This window comes from Artibeus jamaicensis, unplaced genomic scaffold (genome assembly GCF_021234435.1).
Source record: "Artibeus jamaicensis isolate MK-2021 breed Jamaican fruit bat unplaced genomic scaffold, CSHL_Jam_final scaffold_916, whole genome shotgun sequence".
NCBI lineage: Eukaryota > Metazoa > Chordata > Mammalia > Chiroptera > Phyllostomidae > Artibeus > Artibeus jamaicensis.
Window position 1 is genome coordinate 56,565,187 of NW_026522059.1, and position 25,003 is coordinate 56,590,189.

The window sequence follows — 25,003 nt, forward strand, 5'->3', positions numbered from 1 at the left end:
TATTACTTGTTTGGGGAGATTGATTTTGAGATGTATATTAGACATTTAAGTGGAGATTTTGCAAGGGCAGTGAATAAATGAGTCTGAGGTTCAGTTCAGGAGAGAGTTTTGGGTCAGAGATAAATATTGGGAAACTGTCCAAGTACAGAGAGAAGGAGTGTAGATAGAGGAAATGGGAGGTCTAAGGACTGAATCCTGGACTACTTTCGTCACCAAGAGGTTGGGGATTTAAGAGGAACCAGCAGGAGAGGAGTGGCCATGGAAGCTGGAGGAAAACCTGGAATATTGGTCTATTGGAAGCAGGTGAAGAAACTGTTTCAACTGTTTTGATATGCTAACTTAAATAAGATGAAGACGGAGTGTTGATCTTTAAATCTAGCAATGTGGAGCTCATCTGTAATTTTTAAAAAATATTTTATTTATTCATTTTTTAGAGGGGAAGGGAGGGAGAAAAAGAGGGCAAGAAACATCAATGTGTGGTTGCCTCTCACATGCCCCCTACTGGGGACCCGGCCTCAACCCAGGCATGTGTTCTGACTGGGAATCAAACCAGTGACCCCTTGGAGTGCAGGCTGGCACTCAATCCAATGAGCCACACCAGTCAGGGCTCACCTGGGATTTGATGTCACCAATAGAGAGCCCTCTAAATTTCCCAAGCATGAATTCCAACTGTGTGCCTCCCAAATGTGGGGGTCACACATTAAGCCCTGTGGAATCTCCCCTCTTTCAGGTTGAGGTAGGTGTGAAGGTCCTTACCCACCTCTATTTCACCCCTCAAGGGGTGGGGTTTGGAGGTGAGGCTCACAGCACAGCTTTCTCCAAAACACCCTCCACAAATCTTTAAGATCTTCCCTTGGATGAAAAGGTAGCTTGAGCTTTTTACATACTTGCTGTAAATACTTGATATGCTTCATATATTTTTATGTACTTTGTATCTGATAACCCATTCCTCTGACCCCAGGACCTTGACACAAACTGCTCTCCCAACATGCCCTCTGGGGTGGGTCACCAGACACTTCCTGTTCCCTGATTTTGTTTTGGTATACACCACATCCCCAGCTCCAGGGGTCAATTCTGGTGGGTTAGATCAGCTAGTGTAGGGTAGTGAGGTATTCCCCAGGGGATTTTACTGGTCCACGTTGGGCACATGAGTGAAGCTGGCTCAATCAGACCAGCAAAGAACTAAAATTCCTTGGCCGTCTCACTGTATGTAAATGAGGGGGGATGTTGACTCCATTTGTGCTGACAATCATCTATCTCATAACCACAAGGGGAACCAGGCTTAGGATGAAGGAGGAGCTAATTTTAAAGGAAAAGTGAGGCATTTATAACATATATGCACACATACATTTACATATATTATCTCATTTGCTGTCTTTTAGTTTGATTTATGGATGCCGAAGAGCCACCCTGATTTTATTGACAGTGCTTTCTTACAGTGTGGGCGATGACTTTGCAGAGGCATCTGGGAGGAAGGCCAGCTGACTGGGCTGTAGTATCTTGATGAGATCACCACATTCTGGGGGCATTATCTTCAGTTTTTTTTTCCTTTTAAAGATTTTATTTATCTTTAGAGAGGAAGGGAAGGAGAGAAGGAGAGAAATATCAATGTAGGGTTGTTGCCTCTCATGAGTCCCCTGCTGGGAACTGGTCTGCAACCCAGGCATGTGCCCTGACTAGGTATTGAAACACAGTTGTTTGGTTCTCAGGCCTGTGTTCAATCCACTGAGCTATACCAGCCAGGGCTTTATCTTCAGTTTTGATGGTAAAAAAACAAAACAATGAAACTAAAGCCCCTCAATTTTCTTTCAGCTCAATCAGACTTCATCAGCATTAGTTTGGATACAAGTTTGGCTCTTGGGGCAAAGACCCTATGTATAGCAACTTAAATCAGATAGCAGCTCATATCTGTCTCATCTAGGACTGCTGTGGGGCCTCAAGGATCCAGGAACCTTATATCTTGCCCTGGTCTGAATGGTCCAAACTGACTCCTGACTATAGCTGAGAACTAGATAGTACCTTTTCATTAACAACCCTACTTAAAACACATCTTCATGGCCCTGGCTTGTGTGACACAATGGATTGAGCGCCAGCCTGCAAACCAAAAGGCTGCCAGTTTAATTCTCAGTTGGGGCACATGCCTGGGTTGTGGGCTAGGTCCTCACCAGTTGGAGATGTGTAAGAAGCAACTAATCCATGTACCTCCCACACATTGAATGTTTCTCTCCCTCTGTGTCTCCCCCCTTCCCCTCTCTCTAAAAATAAAGAAATAAAATCTAAAAAAATACACCTTTAAAAAAAGACAATTTTATAAACATCAGCATCACTTTCAATTCTTGTTTATTACTGTACTTTCATTGTTCATAAACAGTTAATGACTTATAAAAATATTCCTTAGATATTGGCCTTATATTCTTTCTCTTGGAGTTGTTTTAGGGCTTTAGCATAATTGCTATTTAAATTACTTTACTGTATTTTATAGTAACCTAACTGGCTGAGTGAATCTCAGATTTCAATTCGTCCCATATGCCTCACTATTAAGAAAACAAAAGTTTATGGAGCAGAACTTTCCCCTACACCTGAACTATTTCAAGATCTCATATTTCTCCTTTCAGTTTCTCCCTGTCCTGTTTAAATATTTGGTTTCACCTTTTAATGATTCCTTGATTGAGCTTTATAAGGATTGTTCTGGTGATTTCCATGTTGTCCATGGAAGAGTAAATGTCATCTGTGAAGTTATGAAGTAATTTGCAGCTATTACATTATGCTATCTTTCTGAAGTTATTTTGAACTCACATCCTTTGTTCTTTTTAGTTCTCGTCTCCTCTCTAGTGAGTAAATATAATTGTTTTTAGAAATTTCTCCTTGATCTACAAACATAATTTAAAGCAATCCTAAAAATAGCAATTCTTTTATTCTGATTAGTCTTCAGCAGCATCATAAGCATATTATGGAAAACCCTGTGGATTGTGGAAATGGTTGGTTCCCTCACACTGATTTTTTTTAGGGATTAAGAAAAGAGCAAGAGAACCAGAGGCATGAAATCAGGTAACAGACTGACAGCTGTAAGGGGGAGGGGTGAGGGGAGTCTGATTGAAGGAAAGTGAAGGGATTAGTTGAAGAAGGACCCATGGACATGGACAGTAGTGAGGGGATTGACTATGGAAGTGTGGGGTGGGCTGAGTGGATGGGGGCAAAAGGAGGAAAAGTGGGACAACTGTAATAGCCTAAACAATAAAGTATTTAAAAGTGTTTTAAAAAAAGAAAGAAGGAAGGAAAGGAAAGATTATGACCATAATAGTTTACTTGTGTGGCCCTGAGCAGCTGGGGCTAAGAGAGTGACATGGATTGCTGTTTTGCATAAGAGCTGAGGTGGCCAACTTTTAAATGAGCCAGAAGGCCCAGATTCACAAAAGCCAGGAGACACTGAGGGCATGGCTCTTCTATCTGAGATTGGTCCCTTGAGGCCAGAGGGTTCAGGTCAGTCTTGCAAGTCCTCCCACAGAGCTACATTAACATAAACCTGCCCTGATAATACTTTAAGATGAACACAATTGGAAAATTTTAGATGATGTGTTTTTTTTTGCTATTTTTAATTTGAAATAGTTCTTCAAAGGGTGTTGACAAATTAAAAAAAAACATGTAATTTAAAAATTTAAAAATTTTTTCTTTTTAAAATTAGAAATTATCAGTCATGGGGATGTAAAGTACAGCATGGGGACTAGAGTAGCCAAAGAAAGTATATGCATGGCCCATGGGACAGTGGTGTGGTGATCCCCTGAGGGAGTTGGAGGCTGGGTGGAGGGGAGCAAAGGGGGGAAAATTGGGCAACTGTAATAGTATAAACAATAAAGTATAATTTAAAAAGTAAAAAATGAAAATAAAATAAAATTAGAAACTCTCCTTAAATTAAAAAAAATCTTTACCTCCTAAATGAAAGGCAGTGCATTTCGTTTTACCGATCTGACCCTGTGCACCAGTGCATGGGACCCCAAGTGACATTCCCTTCCATTTCTCTCTCGGTGCGGCTCCCCCAGAACCAGCAGCTTGGTGTGTGAATTTTCACTCGTGTGTCACATGCATATCATACCATATATACTATTTTTATACAAATGGACATTTCTTAATATGAAGTCACTATATATTGTTAATTTGAACTTGGGAAATACTTCCAAGTCAGTACAATAGAGATAATATCTAGTTTTTTAAATGGCTGCATAAATTTCTATTGTTTGGCTTAACTATAATTTAGTAACTAATTTTTCTATAGAATCTATAGTATAGATTATAATATAGATGTAGAATATAGTGCTAACCAGTACACTAAAGTGATCCTGGATTGGATCCTGGCCCAGACAAAAACTGCTTATTAAGGAAATTACTAGGTTAATTAATGAGGTGAAATGTGGACTATAGATTAAATTCAAATTTCTGATCAAATGTCTTGAATTTAATAACTGTACTGTGGTTAAGTAAGAGAATATCCTTGTTTATAAGGGGTACAGGGGCATGGTGTATGAAATCTACTCTTGAATATTTTAGAATAAATAAAATATGTGCACATGAATATATTTCATATGTGTTCACATATACACATATATATAGAGAGAGAATTAGAAAGCAAATGTAGCAAACTGTTAAAAATTGGCTAATCTAGATAGATGAGAGTTTAATTATTCTTGCAGTTTTTCTGTAAATTTGAAACTATTTAAGTCTGAAATTATTTAAATATTTAAAATGATCTATAAATAAAATTTTTTAATTAATTTGAAAAGAGAAAGGGGCACTGGTATACCTTTTAGCCAAACAAACAGAATTTGGTATGTGGACTAACTCAAAATTCTGCTCTTTCATACAAAAGCACCAACATGTTCTTAGGTAAGTATACCAACATGTTAGGTGTACTTACATAAGTATAGCACTTAGGTAAGACGAGAGACTTAGAATGGGGTAGGTGTAGTATAAATACTATTTATCCACCCTGCCCTTCCCTTTCCATGATTTATTTCGTCACTGAACTATTCAAAGATGGAAATTTTCAGTGCTTTAGAATGAAAATCAGGTTGTGGCCTTCTAAGCCTTTTATGTAGGGCAGTGTCTTTGACTGTCACCAATCACTGCTGCTTCCACTGCCATGACAGCTCCACATGTCATTCTCCAGGGTCTGGCCTGTCCCATCAGCTATACATGGGCTTCAGAGCATGACTGGGCAGTGTCCAGGTGGGCAGGGTTCTCTATCACTGGACTAGTCCTGGTGTCCAGAGCACTCACTCCACAGTTGATTTTTCACTGGAAGCCAAGGACCATTGGTCCCAGACCTGAAACTAGCACTGATCCAACCTTGTGCTTTACTTGTCCCCCTCTGCCACACAGATAGTTTGGACTGGATCAACTCTCATGACCATGGTGCAATGAAATAGAAAACCTAAAATAGGACTTCCCTCTCAAAGAATTCTTTATTTTCTAATTTTTCTCTTGGGTGTTATATGCTCTTACTGCTTAGTTAAAGAGGTTGTATAGTGTGAATCAAAGATTAGAGATAAGCCCAAACCTTTACATCCTATTTTAAAGTAAATTTGTGTTCACAGAGAATATATATTTTTAAAATATATTTTATTGATTATGCCATTACAGTTGTTCTATTTCCTCCCTTCATTCCCCTCCACCCTGCACACCCCTCCCCCACCATTCCCTTCTTTAGTTTATGACCACGTGTCTCAAGTTCTTTAGATTCTATATTTCCCATATTATTCTTGCCCTCCCCTCTATCTATTTTCTACCTACTGTCTATGCTACTTATTTTCTATACCTTCTCCCTCCTTCTCCTCCTCCCACTCCCTGTTGCTAACCCTCCATGTGATCTTCATTTCTATGGTTTTGCTCCTGACCTAGCTGTCCTCTTAGTTTGCTTTTGTTTTAGGTGTGGTTGTTAATAATAACTGTGAGTTTGCTGTCCTTTCACTGTTCATCTTTTTTATCTTCTTTTTCTTAGATAAGTCCCTTTAACATTTCACATAATAAGGGCTTGGTGATGATGAACTCCTTGAATTTGATCTTATCTGAGAAGCACTTTATCTGCCCTTCCATTCTAAATGAAAGCTTTGCTGGATAGAGCAATCTTCATTGTAGGTCTTTGTATTTCACGACTTGGAACACTTCTTCCCAGCCCCTTCTTGCCTGATTTTGAGAAATCAGCTGACAGTCTGATGGGAACTCCTTTGTAGGTGACTTATCTCTTGCTGCTTTTAGGATTCTCTCTTTCATTTTAATCTTGGCTAATGTAATGATGATGTGCCTTGGTGTGTTCCTTCTTGGGTCCAACTTCTTTGGGACTCTCTGAGCTTCCTGGATTTCCTGGAAGTCTATTTTCTTTGCCAGATTGGGGAAATTCTCCTTTATTATTTGTCCAAATAAGTTTTCTACTCGTGGCTGTTCCTCTTCCCCTTCTGGTACCCCTATAATTCGGATGTTGGAACGTTTAAAGATGTCCTGGACGTTCCTAAGTCTCTCCTCATTTTTTTGAATTCTTGTTTGTTCATATTTTTCTGTTTGGTCATTTTTTTCCTCCTTCTGGTCCACTTCTTTGATTTGAGCCCCAGTTTCTTTTCCATCACTATTGGTTTCCTGTACATTTCCCTTCATTTCAATTAGTTTAGCCTTCATATGTTCCTCTAATTTGTGACTAAAATCAGCCAGTTCTGTAAGCATCCTGATCACCAGTGTTTTGAACTGTGCATCTGATAGGTTGGCTATTTCTTCGTCTCTTAGAGTTATGGGCTCTGGGGCTTTGAGTTCTTCTTGAGCCATGTTTTGGTCTGCTCGCACCTGTTATGTATGAGGAGCGGAGCCTTAAGTGTTCACCGAGGCGGGGCATCCCAGGTTGCTGGGTTGTGATGCTGTATGTGTGGGCAGGGTCAAAGAGGGGCAATGGGGGTCCCCTCTGCTGCTTCCCAATGCTGGAGCCTGCTCAATCTGTCTCAATGCTCGCTCCTTCGCTGTTTTATCTGTGCACGAATGTGTGACCACCATCAGCCTGCCGCCCTGCACCCTCACTGGGTCCATCCATTGCTACCCCACACCTGGGATCTGCCCACAGCTGCCTGTGCGCCTGGGTCGGGGGATCTTTCCTGCCCAACTCTGCTCCGCTGCTAGCTTTGCCCCTCTTACTTGTCTGGCTGAATGGTTCATTGCTGTCTAACTTCCATATAGTTCAATTTTCTGTGTTTTGGCTGTGTTTTTGTTACTAAAACTTTGTTGTCTTTAAACTTGGTTGTGTGAGGAGGCACAGTGTTTCCACCTACACCTCCATCTTGGCAGAAGTCTCGAGAGTAGTAGATTGTTAGGAATACAATAAGACTCCTTCAACTTGACAATCCACTGGGTACAAGATAGCTGGAACATATGAGACAGAAGTCATTTCTTCTTTTGTTAAAAGTAAGTTAATATGGTAAATTCATAAATGCTTAAATGGGATAATTTTCCCAAATTAAACAAATGGTCATCCTGGATTTTTGGCCAAGATGGAGGCATAGGTGCAAATACTGTACCTCCCTGCACAACCAAACTTAAGGACAACAAAGATTTAGAAACAAACACACAACGAGAACAGACAAAAATTGAACTGCACCGAAGTCTGACAATAACAAACCATTCATCCAGACCAGGAAGAGGGGCGGAGTCGGTGGCCGGCGGAGCTCTGTCTCAGCAGGAAGAGGCGGTGGTTGGCAGATGTGGGCATAGGGAGGAAACGGGCAGACCAAACCCAGTGGGGCAGTTGGCTGACCACGGACACACATTCTCATGCATATAAACCAGGTACAATAAAGGGCAGTGAGACAGACCGTGCAACCCAGGGCCCCAGTGATGGGAAATAAAGCCTAAAAGCACCAATTAGAAAAACTTTCTGGGGTTGTGGTGCTGGGAGAAACTCCCAGCCTTACAAAGAGAGTTTGTTGGAGACACCCACAGGGTCCTAGAATGTACACAAGCCCACCCACCCGGGAATTAGCACCAGAAGGGCCCAATTTGCTTGTGGGAAGTGGCAGAGGGGACCAAAATCTGAGAGAGAGCTGAACAAGCACCATTGCTCCCTCTCTGACTCTGCCCCCACATATAGTGTCACGATCCAGAGATGGGTTTCCCCTGCCCTGGTGAACACCTGAGGCTCCACCCCTCATATGTAACAGACTCAACATGACCAAAACATTATGGCTCAAACAGAACAGATCAAAGCCCCAGAGCCAATACTTCTAAGCAACCAAGAGATAGCCAACCTATCAGATGCACAGTTCAAAACACTAGTAGTGATTAGGATGCTCACAGAACTGGTTGATTTTAGTTGCAAATTAAGTGAACAAATGAAGGCTAAACTAAGTGAAATGAAGAAAAATGCACAGGGAACCAATAGTGATGGGAAGAAAACTGGGACTTAAATCAATATAGTGGGCCAGAAGGAAGAAAGAAATGACCACATAGAAAGTAATGAAGAAGCAAGAATTCAAAAAAGTGCAGAGAGGCTTAGGAACCTGTAGGATGTCTTTAAATGTTCCAACATCCAAATTATAGGGGTACCAGAAGGGGTACCAAACAAGTAGAAAGCTTATTGGAACAAATACTAAAGGAGAACTTCCCCAATGTGGCAAAGGAAATAGACTTCCAGGGAGTCCAGGAAACTCAGAGAGTCCCAAAGAAGGTGGACCCAAGGAGGAACACACCAAGGCACATCATCATTACATTAGCCACGATTAAAATGAAGGAGAGAATCCCAGAAGCAGCAAGAGGTAAGGGGACAGTCACCTACAAAGGAGTTCCCATCAGACTGTCAGCTGATTTCTCAAAAGAGACCTTACAGGCAAGAAGGGGCTGAAAAGAAGTATTCCAGCTTATTAAAGCCAAAGACCTACATCCAAGGTTGCTCTATTCAGTGAAGCTTTCATTTAGAATGGAAGGATAGATGAAGTACTTCTCAGATAAGGTCAAGTTTAAGGAGTTCATCATTACCAAGCCCTTATTACATAAAATGTTAAAGGGACTTATCTAAGAAAAAGTAGTTAAAAAATAAGAACAATGAAAGGACAGCAAACTCACGGTTATTAACAACCACACCTAAAACAAAAGCAAACTAAGTGGAGAGCTAGATCAGGAGTGGAGTCACACAAATGGAGATGACATGGAGGGTTAGCAACAGTGGAGTGGGAAGAGGAGAAGGGGGAGTGGTACTGAGAATAAGTAGCATAGATGGTGGGGAGAAAATAGACAGGGTGAAGGCAAGAATAGTATGGGAAATATAGAAGCTAAATAACTTATGACACATGGACATGAACTAAAGGGGGTGATGTGAGGGGAGGGGAATGCAGGGAGAAGGGGAATGAAGAGGGGGAAATGGGACAACTGTAATGACATAATTAATAAAATATATTTTAAAACGGTCATCCTTAATTTTCCTTGGCAAAAGGAATTATAAGGCAATGCAAGTCTGTGAGCCCCTTAGTTTCTGATGGCCCCCAACCATGCTGTCTATATGCATTGACCCTTCCCCACATACACTGCACTGTCCTGACTACTAGCTCTTTCTTTTCTCTTGTTGGCTGTCTCACAGGAGTGCTGTCTGACAGGGGTACTGACTGATGATCTCTGTTCCCTAATAACTGCATCCAGACTAGACATGATTCTCCATTCAAAATGTCTGTGCATGCTGGAACTGTGCTTGATGCAGAAATGCAAACAGAAAATACTTTTCTGCCTCAGGCTGTACACTGGCTTGTGAGCCCCAAAACTACAATTTTACTTATTTAGAACTATATGAATGGAATTATATAGTATGCATTCTTTTACCTCTCTGTTCTTTTTGATCAACACAATGTTTGTAAAACTTATTCAAGCAGTTATAGCTTATTTATGTTCTCCACTACAAACAGTGTCGCCATGAACTAGTCTTCTTGGCTGTGTCCTGGTGCTCACAGGGGTGCCACACTGGGCAAAGGCACAGACATTCTCTCTCAAGTACTGCAAATTTATCCAAACACCAACCCTAACCCTCTTTCATACTAGGGAAATGTATTTGAAACACCAATCTGATTATCTCATTTGCCTACTCAAATGATTTTAATGATTTCCTGCTATTCATAGAATAAAGATCCACATCTTTAATATAGCCTTTGAGCCCTTCAAAACCAGCATCAGCTCTCACTGTTACTCTTACACTTCTTTCTCTAGTCTCTACAGCTACTGTGGCTTTATTTCAGTTCTTTAAACAAGGTTCTTCCAGGTCACTCCTACCCACCTCACCATCTAGCCTGGTGAAAGCCACTCTTCCATCAACCTGAGCTCTAGCCTCACTCCTCAGATAAGCCCACCCCCTCCCCAGCATGTGTCATGAGCCTTTACTATGTCTTCTCATAGAACTATTTTCTTTTTAGAGTGTGTATTAGTTAGAACATGGATCTGCCACTATAACAAAAACTCTATTTGCTGTAATAAGATAGTTTTTTTTTCCCTTACAATACACTGCATACCTAAGCATCCCAGGGCTTGTCTGGAGGCTCTGTGATTTCGGGAGCCCAGAATCTCCCTACTTTGTTTCCTTGATATCTGTAGGTTGTTGTCCATACCAGCATGCTCTGGGGTGACTCTTCACTGCACTCATACTTCAGCCAGTGGGAATGAGGGAGAAAAAAGGAGGGCATACCCATACCTTTTAAGGGCAAGACAGGAATTGTACTTATTATTTTTACTCTCTTCTTACTGATCAGAACTTGTTCCCTTGTCCACACCTTGCTATAAAGGGGGTTGAAAAAAGTAGCCTTTATTTTGGCTTCCATATGCCTGGCAATGGACCTGAAGATCTATTACTATAGATGGAGTGAATGGGTATAAGGATACCTAGTAGTCTCTGTGGCAAAACACCTAACCCAGATTTCAATGATACATTAATTAGTGTGATTGTTTGATTGATATCTATCTAGTTCACTACATTGTAATCTCTATAAAAGCAGGGACCATATCTGGTTTTACTCACCATTGTATCTTTATCATCTACCCCAGTGCCTGGTACATAGTAGGACCTTAATACGAGGGTGAACAAAAGTAGGTTAATAATAACACTGCTAATAAATAATACAATAATTAAAAAAGAAATATAACACAAGAATAAACTGTTTCATATTGTCACAACTGTAAACATACTTTGCCCACCACTGCATGTATTTGTTGAATGTATGAATTAACATATTGGGTCTCTAATGACCTCTTGGTTTCCCTACCTCACACTTGACTGTCCAGCTAGACAAAAGCACTGGTGGTTGCCTAGAAATGTTTTTATTATCCTTAAAAAATCCTTGCTAATCTGGTATGCAAAAACAGTCATCATACTGTTTAAATATCTTTGATGACTTTTGAGATTATACATATTTTCACATACAGTATTTTCATTTATATTTCTTGTTTTGAGATTTGGTGTGTCCAGTTCTGTGAACATTCCTTGAGGTGTGCTAACAGCTTAACATGTAGACTTATTGCCTTAAGGCAATAAGGTCCAAGTTAGGCAGCACAGTAGACTCCTTGCTTGACAAGGAGTAGAGTAATGCTTGAATAAGGACATTTGTGGAATTCTACCTGAATGCAGTTTCTCACACCTGATCTTTCCACAAGAGTTGGGAAGCAAAGTGTTAAAGGTTACATTCTCTCTGTAGAATCTGGAGGGATGGTATGATATTGTGGTTTATAATAAGAAATATAGATTTAATTTTCATCCCCTTTTCTGACACAGAGCTCCTAAAACCCTTGAAATTTCTTAAGTGACAAGAGCTATAACAATGTCTTGATTTTCAAAACAAACCCCTTCCAACCACACTTGAGTTTCTGTTAGTGAGGTGACTTTTGGAAAGCCACTGAGGATGAGGGCTGGTTGTGAGGCAAGCCAACCATGTGGTTAGATTGGAACTTTGAGCCCCAACACCTCACTTCTGGGGAGGGGAGAGGGGCTGAAGATTGAACTGATCACTGAAGGCTAATGACTCAATCAATCATGCCTATGTAATGAAGCCTCCATAAAAACCCAAAGGGACTGGTTTTTGGAGAGTTCCCAGCTTGGTGAACGAGAATGTAACCACGACAGCTCCCTCAACTCCACTGGGACAGAAGCTCCTTTGTCACCCTGCCTGATGTATCTCATGGCTGTTGATTAGTATCCTTTAATATTCTTTGTAATAGACTGGTCATGTAGTAAGAAAACTGATTTCCTGAGTTCTGTGAGCCATCCTAAATAATTAATTGAACCCAAGGAAGGGGTTATGGGAACTTCAGGTTTTTTGGCAGTTGGTCAGGAGCACAGGTCAGGAGCACCTATATTGCAATTGGCATCTGCAGTGGGGGCAGTCCTGGGGGACTGGGCCCTTAATCTGTGGAATCTGATGCCATCTCTAGGTAGATAATTCAGAATTGAGTTAAATTTGTTAAATTTGTTGCCCATGGATTCTGGGCAACTGGATCCATGTCCTCGAAGAACTGAGTTAATTGCTTGGCAGTATAGAAAAAAACTCATATCATAGATGGTACTTTAAATTTCTATTTATAGAAATATCTAAGAGTTTTAGTAGTAAGGATTAATGTGTATTGATAAATTAATTAGTTTAATTAAGATGGTGTTAATGATGCCCAACTCACCCATAATCACCCAACCACACCAACCACTACCACCAAGTACAGATGTTCTGCTTATCACCTATTAAGTGATAATAGCATAAAAATATAAAATATATTTAATAAAGACACTGAATAAAGCTATCTGAAAAAATATGCGAGGGTGGTGGTGGTTAAAATATTACTATTTTCAACATTATTTTAATATTGCTGTTTTCTCGTTGCTAATGAAGCTTAATCATATTACGATTACTTCACCAAACCATAACTACCAAAAAAAATTGTTAGCAATGCCCTTTAAAAGATACATAAGACCTACAAGATATTATTGCTAATAGAGAAAAGAAGAGGGAGCTGTTCTAAACATAAGCAAGTATGTGGCCAATGTGCGGAAGACACATTTTCCTGTATAAGACTCAATTATAATTCTGAAAGCCAAGAGAGGAAGCAATAATTCAAGGCAACGGAATCGAAGAGCTTCTATTTCTTTAGTGTTCCTGAGCAGGCCTGATACAGCCTAATGAGAATAGCATGCTTTCAGACAAAAGGTACATACTAGGCGTCTGTGTGAAGATAACTCAGGATCAGTACAAATGCAGCAACTGGGACTCAGTGTTTTGCTCTGGTATAACTTGCGTATCATGGGGACTAGCCTGCTGATGCATTGCTCAGTAGCTTCTCACAAATGCATTTGACTGTAGATGTTCCAATGCAGAAATATTTCCTATTAATTATCTAGTGTAAAAAGCTTCTTTCTCACAATGCCAAAATCATTAGTGGTGATCAATTTTACTCACTTCTCAATTCAAGTTACTGAGTTTTCAAGTTCAAGTACTATCTGAGTAAAGTTTATTTATACAGCTATTTAGAGAGGTTGAGTGTGCAAAAATGACAAAAGAAAATAAAAAGAAAAAGGAAATACGTGGTAATATGGTTGGTGAGATGAAGTTATTTTGGAGAAGATTTTGGTGGATGGGTAATTTTGGATAGTAGGAGGATACCATTTGAGTGTGTGTGTCTGTGCATGTGAACATCAGGGATGGGTGTGGTGGGGGTGGCAGATAACAGGGGCTAAGAAAATAAAGTAGAAGTATGACATAACTACTTCATTACAATTGCAGTTAAAAAGCTGGTGGTAGCCCTGAGGAAGCAGATGTACCCCTATGCTGTAACCTAGAAATTATCCCTATTTTTTCTGAAAATAGGCTGACCTGTTTCTGACCCTTTCTTGATGTGATAGAAACCTCCCACTCTGGTAGTGGAAGGAAGAGGGCTAAAAAGACAAAAGAAGGGAAAGTGGTGGATGGGAGCTCAGAGCTCGTAGAACATATCTTTACCTGGAAACTAGGCACTCCTTCTGGGACAGGGTTATAGCAGAAAGCCCAACTACAGAAAAAGGGGAGAGTGGTGTAGTAGGCAGTGGAGCACGGTGGCCAGAGAATTTGGTGGTGGCAGGGGCTCTGGATATTACTAGAAATGCAGGTGCATGGGAGTGATGGGAACTTGATTTAGGGGGTGATACTTACTCCCAGGGCATCAACTGAATCAATTTAAGGGGTTGCAAATTCAGGTTCCTCAGGGGCCAGACAGAGCAAGCTGGGTATAAGATAATAGGGATGCATGTGTTTATGGTGACTAAGAAGACATATGCAAATTTTAATTTACCATATGGGAATACTTGGCCAACGAGTTCAGATCTTCTGACTTTTCAAGGGAAGAGGTAAATTTGGATTTTTACGCAGAAATGTAATTACAAAGTGTTGGCAACTGATTTTAAAAAATTTAAAAGCACCATGTGGGACATTATTGTACTTGCCAAACAGCACTTGTACATGTATTCTACAGCCCCTGAAACTCAACACGCCAGTCTGTGTTGAGTTCAAATGGAACTCAATCTGTATTCCTTATTTTAGCAAAAGATGCTACTGACTGGTAGGAACTCAAAGCATCAGCCTCAACTCCTCCCTCTCCTTTCTTCCTCACATCTAATAGGTGACTTAACCATGTGGATTCAGTCTTCTGAAATCTGTTTTTTAACGTTTGGTATCTAATCTACATCTCAATTCTCACTCTCTTTGTTCAGGTTTGCAGTTTCTTTCCTGATCTAACAAATTTCTCAGTCTTTAGTCTTACCTGTGCCTAATCCTCTAGCAACCTGTTTAAAGTAAAAATTGCTTTGCCCCCCAATTCCATTACCAATATGTCTTCTAAAGTATAGTTGGAATGCAATATTATATTAGTTTCAGGTGTTAATATGGTGATTCACCATTTATAAACCTTACAGTATGGCCCTGGCTGGTGTGGCTCAGTGGATTGAGCACTGGCCTGAGAATTAAAAGGTCATTGGTTGCATATTGGGTCAGGGGCACATGTCTGGGTTGTAGCCGGGTACCTGCTCGGGGGTATGTGAGAGTCAACTGATTGATGTATGTTGATGTATCTCTCATACATCGGTGTTTCCCTTCTTCTCTTTCTCCCTCCCTTCCCCTCTCTTTAAAACAAAATAAATAAATGAATAAAATTTAAAAAACCATTTAGTCCCTTAATTAAAAAAACATACAATACAGTCACCACACTGAGTCTGATAACCATCTGTGATTGTGCAGATTTAGTACAATATTATTGCCTATATGCACACATTTACCATATTTTTTTAGACTATAAGACACACCATTCCCCCTCAAATTTGGGAGGAAAATGGGGGTGTGTCTTATAGTCCAAATGTAGCTTACCTGGCTTGCTGTTGCGGGGGGCAGCAGTGGTGGAGTGGGGTCACAGGTTATTAAATATTTTGCCAGATTTTTTGCTTCAAAAATTTTTTCTATTTTCCTCCTCTAAAACCTGGGTGCATCTTATGATCTGGTGTGTCTTAAAGTCCTAAAAATATGGTAATTCTATATCCTGACTCCTGATTACATCTTCAGCCTCAGTGCTTGTGTACTTTCCTCCTAGTCTATGAGCAGACACTGAGCTCCCTGCAGTTCCTCGAAGGCTCACACTGTTCCTGTCCTCTCTACCTTTGCTCTCACAGCTCCTCTTACCTAGAATGAATGAACTTGCCTTGCTGTGTCAGAAAGTGTTCAGTTTTAAGTAATTCAAAATCCTACTCACATTGGCTTAAATAATAAAGTAGATTTATTGACTTATGTAAATATTACTAGCAGGGCAGGCTTCAGGGTTGATCTGATACACTGGCTCAGTGATGTCACCAAAGACCCAGATTCCTCTTTTTCTATCTGCTATTGCGTCATCTTCATCCTAAGGGTGACATTACAAGATAGCAGCTGACAACCCCTAGGCTACCTGCCTCCTTGTCTACATCTGAGGAGGCAGTATGCAGTGGGTAGAGGAGATGTTTTCCAGAAAGTCTCTCGAAAGAGTAAGAAAATCTCTTCTCTAGAATTCCTCAGTTAAGTGTTGCCCTCAATCTCATTGGCAGACATTGGGTTACAGTAACTATGGCTGGAAAATAGGATTATGAAGTTTAGATTAGGGAGCGTGTACCACCAGAGTGACTGTGAGTGTCAGGGTAGAGCTGGGTTTTCTGGCAGGAAGGTCATGGGCCCCACTGGGTAGATGTGGATACTCAGTCTGAAATTGGGGTGACTTCCAATAGAGGGCCTTTGATGTTGAGTAGGCTATTACAGTATACTCCATATTTTCTTTTAAATCTTTCTTTCATTTGTTCAACAAATGCTTGTTGAGTACCTATTATGTGCCAGGCACTCTTTCTAGGCACCTGAAAGTCAACAGTGAACAAAATTGACCAAGAACTTTTTTCCACTGAGAACAGATAGAAATTAAACAAGTGAGTTAACTGATAATCAAGATAATTTGAGTTTGAAGGGAGAAATTTATAGTCTAGTAAATTAAGGACCTGGCTGAGTGACAGGTACTGGGGTTCCCTAGCCAGCAAACTTATGACTCAGTAGGTATGGACCAAGTTTTTGTTTTGCTGAATAAGGTTCAATTAAATATTACCTTTCAGAGCAGGACTGAAGGAATTTTTAGTGAGAATGTAAGAAGGAGAAATTGAGAAGATTTCACATTTCCTTTTATCTTTATGAGAGATGGGAGAGAGGAAAAAAAAAATGAAGCTACCACCCTGAGAAGAAAGAAAAGATGTTTAAGGGGGATATACAGAGGTAAGGGTTTACTTTATGTTATTTAATATAGCTTTGGTTTCTTTAGAAACTCATGGGTAAAATCTACATTCCATCAGCAGGCACTTCACAAAAGGGATCAACTCAGTGGCAGAAAAGAACATAAAAAACTGACCCACATCTTCAGGAAAATGCAAATTTATACCAGGATGAGAAATCACTATATTTCCCTTACCAATTCTACCCCCACACCGGTTCAAATGAAAAAGACTGACAATGACTAATGTTGGAGGCAGGTGTGGAGCAGTTGGCCCTCTCCTATACTGCTGATGGTAGTGTAAATTGTTAGGAGAGGTTCAAGCTAACCACCACCATGTAATTTATAACCCAGCAGTTGTACTGGGTATATGCCTAACAGGAATCAATGTTTAGTTCACCAAACTACATGCCAAAGAATGCTCATTCCAACTTTATAATAGACCCAATCTGTAAATAATCCAAACACTCATCAATCGCTGAATAAAAGAATAAACTATGGTGCATGTATATGATTTAGTCTGCTTTTATATACATATTTACGCAATGGAGTACTGTATGGCAATAAAAAGAAACTGTTAATGACAACAGCATAGACAGTTTTCACAGTCATAAAAGTGAGTGAAAGAAGACACAAAACAGTGCAACTATATGATTCCATTTATATGAAGTTTCAGAACAAAGGGGAAATCTAATCTGTGTGGATGTCAGAATAGTGTGGTTTATAGGGAGGCCATTAAGAAGCCTTTTGAAGGTCTCAGGTAGCCTTTTGGGCTGCTGGCTATGCTCTGTATTTTGATCTGTGTAGTGGCTATAAGGGGGTAAACATTTAAAAATCTTTTGAGCTCTTCAGTGAAGATATGTGCCCTTTATAATACCTAAGTGATCATAATAAAGCACTTTAAAAACTTTACATTACTCTTCAATACATTCTTTATTGGATTTGTGTGTGTACTTTATTGGATTTATCTTGATTAGGTGCTTCCGAGACTAAGCAGATGCACCCTAATAGGGCACAGTCATATGTGAAATTTAGGTACAAATAATTATAATAAAATTAACTTTCCAGGTTTGCCCCCAGCACTTCCTAGCATATACTGTACATTCCTGCCAAATTAAATTACTCATTCTTCCTCCAACATCCAACCCTTCTCACTTCTTTCTCCTTGCTCATATTCTCTGTATACTAATTTTTTAAAATTTTTTAAATATATTTTGATTATGCCATTACAGTTGTTCTATTTTGCCCCTTTCATTCCCCTCCACCCTGCACACCACCTCCCCCACCATTCCCCCCTTTAGTTTATGACCACATGTCTCAAGTTCTTTAGATTCTATATTTCCCATACTATTCTTCCCCTTCCCCCTATCTATTTTCTACTTACCATCTATGCTACTTATTTTCTGTACCTTCTCCCCCCTTCTCCTTCTCCCACTCCCCTGTTGCTAACCCTCCATGTAATCTTCATTTCTATGGTTCTGCTCCTGATCTAGCTGTCCTCTTAGTTTGCTTTTGTTTTAGGTGTGGTTCTTAATAACTGTGAGTTTGCTGTCCTTTCATTATTCATATGTTTTATCTTCTTTTTCTTAGAAAAGTCCCTTTAATATTTCATATGATAAGAGCTTGGTGATGATGAACTCCTTGAATTTGATCTTATCTGAGAAGCACTTTATCTGCCCTTCCATTCTAAATGAAAGCTTTGCTGGATAGCTCAATCTTGGTTATAAGTCTTTGGATTTCATGACTTGGAATATTTTTTTTCCAGCCCCTTCTTGCCTGTAAAGTCTCTTTTGAGAAATCAGCTGACAGTTTGATGGGAACTCCTTTGTAGGTGACTGTCCCCTTATCTCTTGCTGCTTCTAGGATTCTCTCCTTCATTTTAATCTTGGCTAATGTAATGATGATGTTCCTTGGTGTGTTCCTTCTTGGGTCCAACTTCTTTGGGACTCTCTGAGCTTCCTGGATTTCCTGGAAATCTATTTCGTTTGCCAGATTGGGGAAGTTCTTCTTTATTATTTGTTCAAATAAGTTTTCCACTCGTGGCTGTTTCTCTTCCCCTTCTGGTACGCCTATAATTCGGATGTTGGAACGTTTAAAGATGTCTTGGAGGTTCCTAAGCCTCTCCTCATTTTTTTGAATTCTTGTTTCTTCATTCTTTTCTGTTCTGTCATTTTTTCCTTCCTTCTGGTCCACTCCCCTGATTTGAGTCCCAGTTTCCTTCCCATCACTATTGGTTTCCTGTACATTTCCCTTCATTTCAATTAGTTTAGCCTTCATATGTTCCTCTAATTTGTGACTAAAATCAACCAGTTCTGTGAGCATCCTTATTATCAGTGTTTTGAACTGTGCATCTGAAAGTTTGGCTATTTCTTGGTCTCTTAGAGTCATGGGCTCTGGGGCTTTGAGCTGTTCTTCTTGAGCCATAATGTTTTGCTCTGTTCACACCTATTATGTATGAGGAGTGGAGCCTTAGGTGTTCACCAGGGCAGGGCCGCCCAGGTCGCTGGGTTGTGAGGCTGTATGTGGGGGCAGGGTCAGAAAGGGACAATAGCGGTCCCCTCTGCTGCTCCATCTCACTGCTCACTCCTTTGCCGGTTTATCTGCGTGTGAATGTGTGACCACAGTCAGCCCTCAGTGGGTCTGCCTGCTGCTACTCCACATCTGGGATCCACTCACAGCTGCCTGCGTGCCTGGGTTGCGCACCTGGGTGGGTCCGGTGGATCTTTCCTGCCCGACCCCGCTCTACTGCTGGCTCTGCCCCTCTTACCGGTTTGGCTGAATGATTTGTTGTTGTCAGACTTCCATACAGGTCAATTTTCTGTGGTTTGGCTGCATTTTTGTTGCTAAAACTTTATTGTTTTTAAACTTGGTTGTGCGAGAAGGCACAATGTTTCCACCTACATCTCCATCTTGGTGGAAGTCTCCTCTGTATACTAATTTTTCATAAATTAAATCACATTTTAAGTGAACTTAAAGAGCTTGTTTTTGAAAGAAATCAAATCTTTTCGGACTTTTTACAAAATAAAGAATCTCAAAATCTTGCTTTATCATTTATTTTTAAGTATATTTTATTGATTATGCTATTACACTTATCCCATTTTTTTCTCTTTATCCCCCTCCTCCCTGCACCCCCCATCCACCAGCATTACCCCACCTTTAGCATTCCCCTCCCTCTTTAGTTCATGTCCATGGGTTGTACATATAAATTCTTTGGCTTCTCTATTTCCTATACTGTTCTTAACCTCTCCTTGTCTATTTTATGCCTACTATTTATACTTCTTATTCTCTGTACCTTTTCCCCCTATTCTCTTCCTACCTGCTGATAACCCTCCATGTGATCTCTATTTCTGTGATTCTGTTCCTGTTCTAGTTGTTTGCTTAGTTTTTGTTTTTGAGGCTCATTTGTTGATAGTTGTGAGTTTTTTGTCATTTTACTGTTCATAGTTTTTGATCTTCAATTGCTTAGTTAGATCTGTTTAATATTACATATAATAAGGGCTTGGTGATGATGAACTCCTTTAACTTGACCTTATCTGGGAAGCACTTTATCTGTCCTTCCATTCTAAATGATACTTTGCTGGATAGAGTAATCTTGGATGTAGCTCCTTGCCTTTTGTGTCTTCAAATACTTCTTTATAGCCTCTTCTTGCCTGCAAGATTGAGAAATCAACTGATAGTCTAATGGGAACTCCTTTGTAGGTAACTCTCTCCTTTCTCTGGCTGCTTTTAGGATTCTCTCTTTATCTTTAATCTTGGGTAACTTAATGATGAAGTACCTTGGTGTGTTCTTTGAATCCAACATCTTTGCAACTCTCTGAGCTTCCTGGACTTCCTGGAAGTCTGTTTCCTTCACCAGATTGGGGAAGTTCTTCTTCATTATTTGTTCAAATAAGTTTTCAACTTCTTGCTCTTCCTCTTCTTCTGGAATCCCTATGATTCAGATGATAGAGTACTTGAAGTTGTTTCAGAGTTTCCTAAGCTTTTCCTCATTTTAAAAAATTCTTGTTGCTTCATTATGTTCGAGTTGGATGTTTATTTCCTCCTTTTGTTTGAAATTGTTGATTTGAGCCCCAGTTTCTTTCCCTTCACTGTTGGTTCCCTGTATATTTTCCTTTATTTCACTTTATGTAGCCTTCATTTCTTCCTTCATTTTGCAACCGTGCTCAATCAATTCTGTGACCATCCCGATTACCAGTGTTTTGAACTCTGTCACACTGGCTATCTCTTCATGGCTTAGCTCTTTTTCTGGAGTTTTGACCTGTTCCTTCATTTGGGCCATATTTCTTTGTCTTGGTGCACCTGTTATGTTGTAAGGAGGAGGAGCCTTATGTATTATTCACTAGGGAAGGGCAACCCTCTTTGCTGTGTTGTGAGAGAGGGGTCAGAGAGGGAACAATGTGCTTGCTTGCTCTGCTTTAGCCCTACTTTACAGATGGAGAGTTTCTCAATCTGTAAGATTGAGAGTTTCTCCTGCTTTTGCAAGCCCCACAGGGTTTTACAGCTAGAGATTTTGAATCTGTAGTTTCCTGGTCAGTCAGCCCCACCTTTCCTGAGCTGTCCTTATGCCCAGCTGCCCATTTCCACCCCTCCTACCAGTTTGGATGAATATTTCTTTAACTCCTTGGTTGTTGGAGTTCCATGCAGTTTGATTTTCTGGCAGTTCTGTGTGTGTGTGTTTTTTTTAATTGGTTGTTATCCTTCTTTCGGTTATGCCAGGAAATGAATCTTGGCCTGACTGCTTTATCATTTATTTTTTGGTAAAACCCAGATTTTCATATATTTGGGCTTGCACAAAATAAAAAATCATGTGATCTAGAAATATTCACTGATAATAGCTAATAAAAGTTAATAGCAGTATTAAAAACAATTAAAAACTATAATTCTGAGAATCAGTGTAAGGTAGAGGAAGGAGCATAGATATGCCTTTGATTGTTTTTGCCACTTACCAGATGTGGACTCACCCAGGTCAGTCAAGGTTTTTGTTTCTTTTTTTTAAAGATTTCATTTAATTTTAGAGAGAGGGGAAGGGAGGGAGAAAGGGAGAGAAACATTGAACAGTTGCCTCTCACCCCCAAATGGGGACCTGGCCCCCAACCCAGGCATGTGCCCTGACCAGTAATTGAACCAGCAACCTTTTGGTTGGCAGGCTGGCATTAAGTCACTGAGCCACACCAGACAGGGCAATTAAGATGTTTTTGATTTTTAGAAAAATGTGTGATAAATAGTAAAAATTACAACAGAATAGTGGATCAACAAAATGTGGTATACACATACAATAAAACATTATTTAACTATGAAGAGGAATTAAGTTCTAATACATTATATAATGTAAGTGAGACTTAAGATATTATGCTAAGTGAAATAAGGTAGACACAAAGGGACAAATATTGCATGCTTTTGTAATGAGGGGACACACCCCTAGGTAATGGGGAAGGGGATTGAGCTGCACATATGTGACTGGAGACTTTGCTCCCCTTTGAACATGGTTGCCGAAAAGGGGTAAAGGCAAACATGGTCGATGCTGGCCCTCATTGGTTGGAAAACTGGGCATTCTTACTGCCTTCTCATGCACGTGTGATTCTGGGAGAGGACTTTCGAAATAGAGTGCACTGGAAAGCAAAAAGTCAGTTGGTTCTTTCCTCTCCTCTGGGAGGGGGACATGTTAACAGTGGCCAGTAAACAGAAGCCTGGGGGGCACAGACTTTAAAAGATGCCTGAAGCTGGAGAGTGACTGGAGACAAGCTAAACCACCTATGTTTATGCCACTTTTGGGTGGGATTGGAGGTTCCTGGTGCAACTTGAACTGAGCTGGCAGAGGGTGATGGGGTGATTTTTCTTTGGGTGTCTTAGAGGAAAAGGGCTTTAAGTCAGACACTTGCCATTTTTCCAAAGACATTGGTGATAATAGCACTGTGAACAGATTTTTATTATTGTGTTATTTTCAGTTCTTGAAAATATATAGTAGTTGTAACAACAAATATTTAAGTGGCTATTTTTGCTGACTTTTCCTTTCCCCTTAGTTTTTTTTTACCCAGATATTTTAGGCAGAAACTTGTCATTAAATAAAAGATTCCTTTCTTTTCCACCAAACTCTGTCTTTAAAGAGTTGCCTGGTAGGCAGCGAGTGGTAGGATTTCCCCCTACTGGCTAGGTTCAGTATTTCACATACATGAGGTACCAAGAGTTGTCAAATTTATAGAGACAGAAAGTAGGACAGAAGTTACTAGAGACTGAGGGAGTGGTGAGAGAGAACCATTGTTTAATGTTTATTGTTTAAGAGTTTCTGTGGCAGTTCCAGACAGGATGTGGGCATAGACAGAAATGCTTCACTTCCTCACCCAACCAAAAGAAGGATAACAACCAATCTAAAAACCATAAACAACCATAACTGCCAGAAAATCAAACTGCATGGAACTCTGACAACCTAGGGGTTAAAGAAACATTCATCCAGACTGGTAGAAGGGTGGAGACAGGCAGCTGAGCAGAGAGGATGTGTGGCAGGGTGGCAGATTGCCTGGGTGAGACAGGGCTGGCCAAGAGGACTCACAATGACTAAGCAGACTGGGCAGGCAAGGCAAGGCTGACTGAACTGGAAACTAAAGACTCAAAGCCAGACTTCTGGCCTAGATGGAGGCGTAGGTAGACACACTATGCCTCCTCACACAACCAAAATTAAGGACAACAAAAATTTAGAAACAAAAAAACAACCAGAACTGACAGAAAATCAAACTGTACGGAAGTCTAACAACCATTCATTGAGACCAGTAATAGGGGCAGAGTCGAGTCGGTGGCTGGCAGAGAGGGGTCACGGCAGGAAAACGTGGTGGCTGGTGACTGGGGCACATGGGTGGCGGTTGGCAGCCCCCAGGTGCACAGGTGGTGGCTAGCAGAGCCCAGGCACGGGGTGGCAACAAGCAGACCCAATGAGGCGTGCAAGGCTGGCTGACCCCAATCCCACATTCGTACACTGATAAACCAGGCGAAAACAGGCAGCAAGACAGACCACACAACCCAGGGCTCCAGCACCTGGAATAAAGCCTAAAAGCACCAATTAGAAAAACTTGAGGGGATCGAGGTGCTGGGAGAGGCTCTCAGCCTCACAGGAAAGTTTGTTGGAGAGACCCACAGGGTCCTAGAACGTACACAAGCCCACTCACCCTCACACAAGCCCTAGCACCAGAAGGGCCCAATTTGCTTGTGGGAAGTGGCAGAGGGGACCAAAATCTGAGATAGAGCAAAATAAATGCCACTGCTCCCTCTCTGACCCTGCCCCCACATACAGCATCACAGCCCAGAGACTGGGTTGCCGCACCCTGGTGAACATCTAAGGCTCAGCCCCTCATATGTAACAGGTGCGACCAGACCAAAAAATTATGGCTCAAGCAGAAAAACAGCTCAAATCCCCAGAGCCAATACTTCTAAGTGACCAAGAGATAGCCAACCTATCAGATGCATAGTTCAAAACACTGGTGATCAGGATGCTCACAGAACTGGTTGATTTTGGTTGCAAATTAGATGAAGGCTGCACTAAGTGAAATGAAGGGAAATGCACAGGGAACCAATAGTGATGGAAAGAAAACTGGGCCTCAGATCAATGGAGTGGACCAGAAGGAAGAAAGAAAGAAAGAAAGAAAGAAACAAACAGAAAAGAATGAAGAAGCAAGAATTCAAAAAAATGAGGAGAGGCTTAGGGACCTCCAGGACATCTTTAAACATTCCAAAATCCGAATTATAGGAGTACCAGAAGAGGTACCAAACAAGTGGAAAACTTATTTGAACAAATAATAAAGGAGAACTTCCCCAATCTGGCAAAGGAAATAGACTTCCAGGGAGTCCAGGAAGCTCAGAGAGTCCGAAAGAAGGTGGACCCAAGAAGGAACACACCAAGGCACATCATCATTACATTAGCCAAGATTCAAATGAAGAAGAGAATTCTAAAAGCAGCAAGAGATAAGGGGACAGTCACCTACAAAGGAGTTCCCATCAGACTGTCAGCTGATTTCTCAAAAGAGACTTTACAGGCAAGAAGGGTCTGGAAAGAAGTATTCCAAGTCATGAAATCCAAAGACCTACAACCAAGATTGCTCTATCCAGCAAAGCTTTCATTTAGAATGGAAGGGCAGATAAAGTGCTTTTCAGATAAGATCAAATTCAAGGAGTTCATCATCACCAAGCCCTTATATGAAATGTTAAAGGGACTTATGTAAGAAACAGGAGTTAAAAA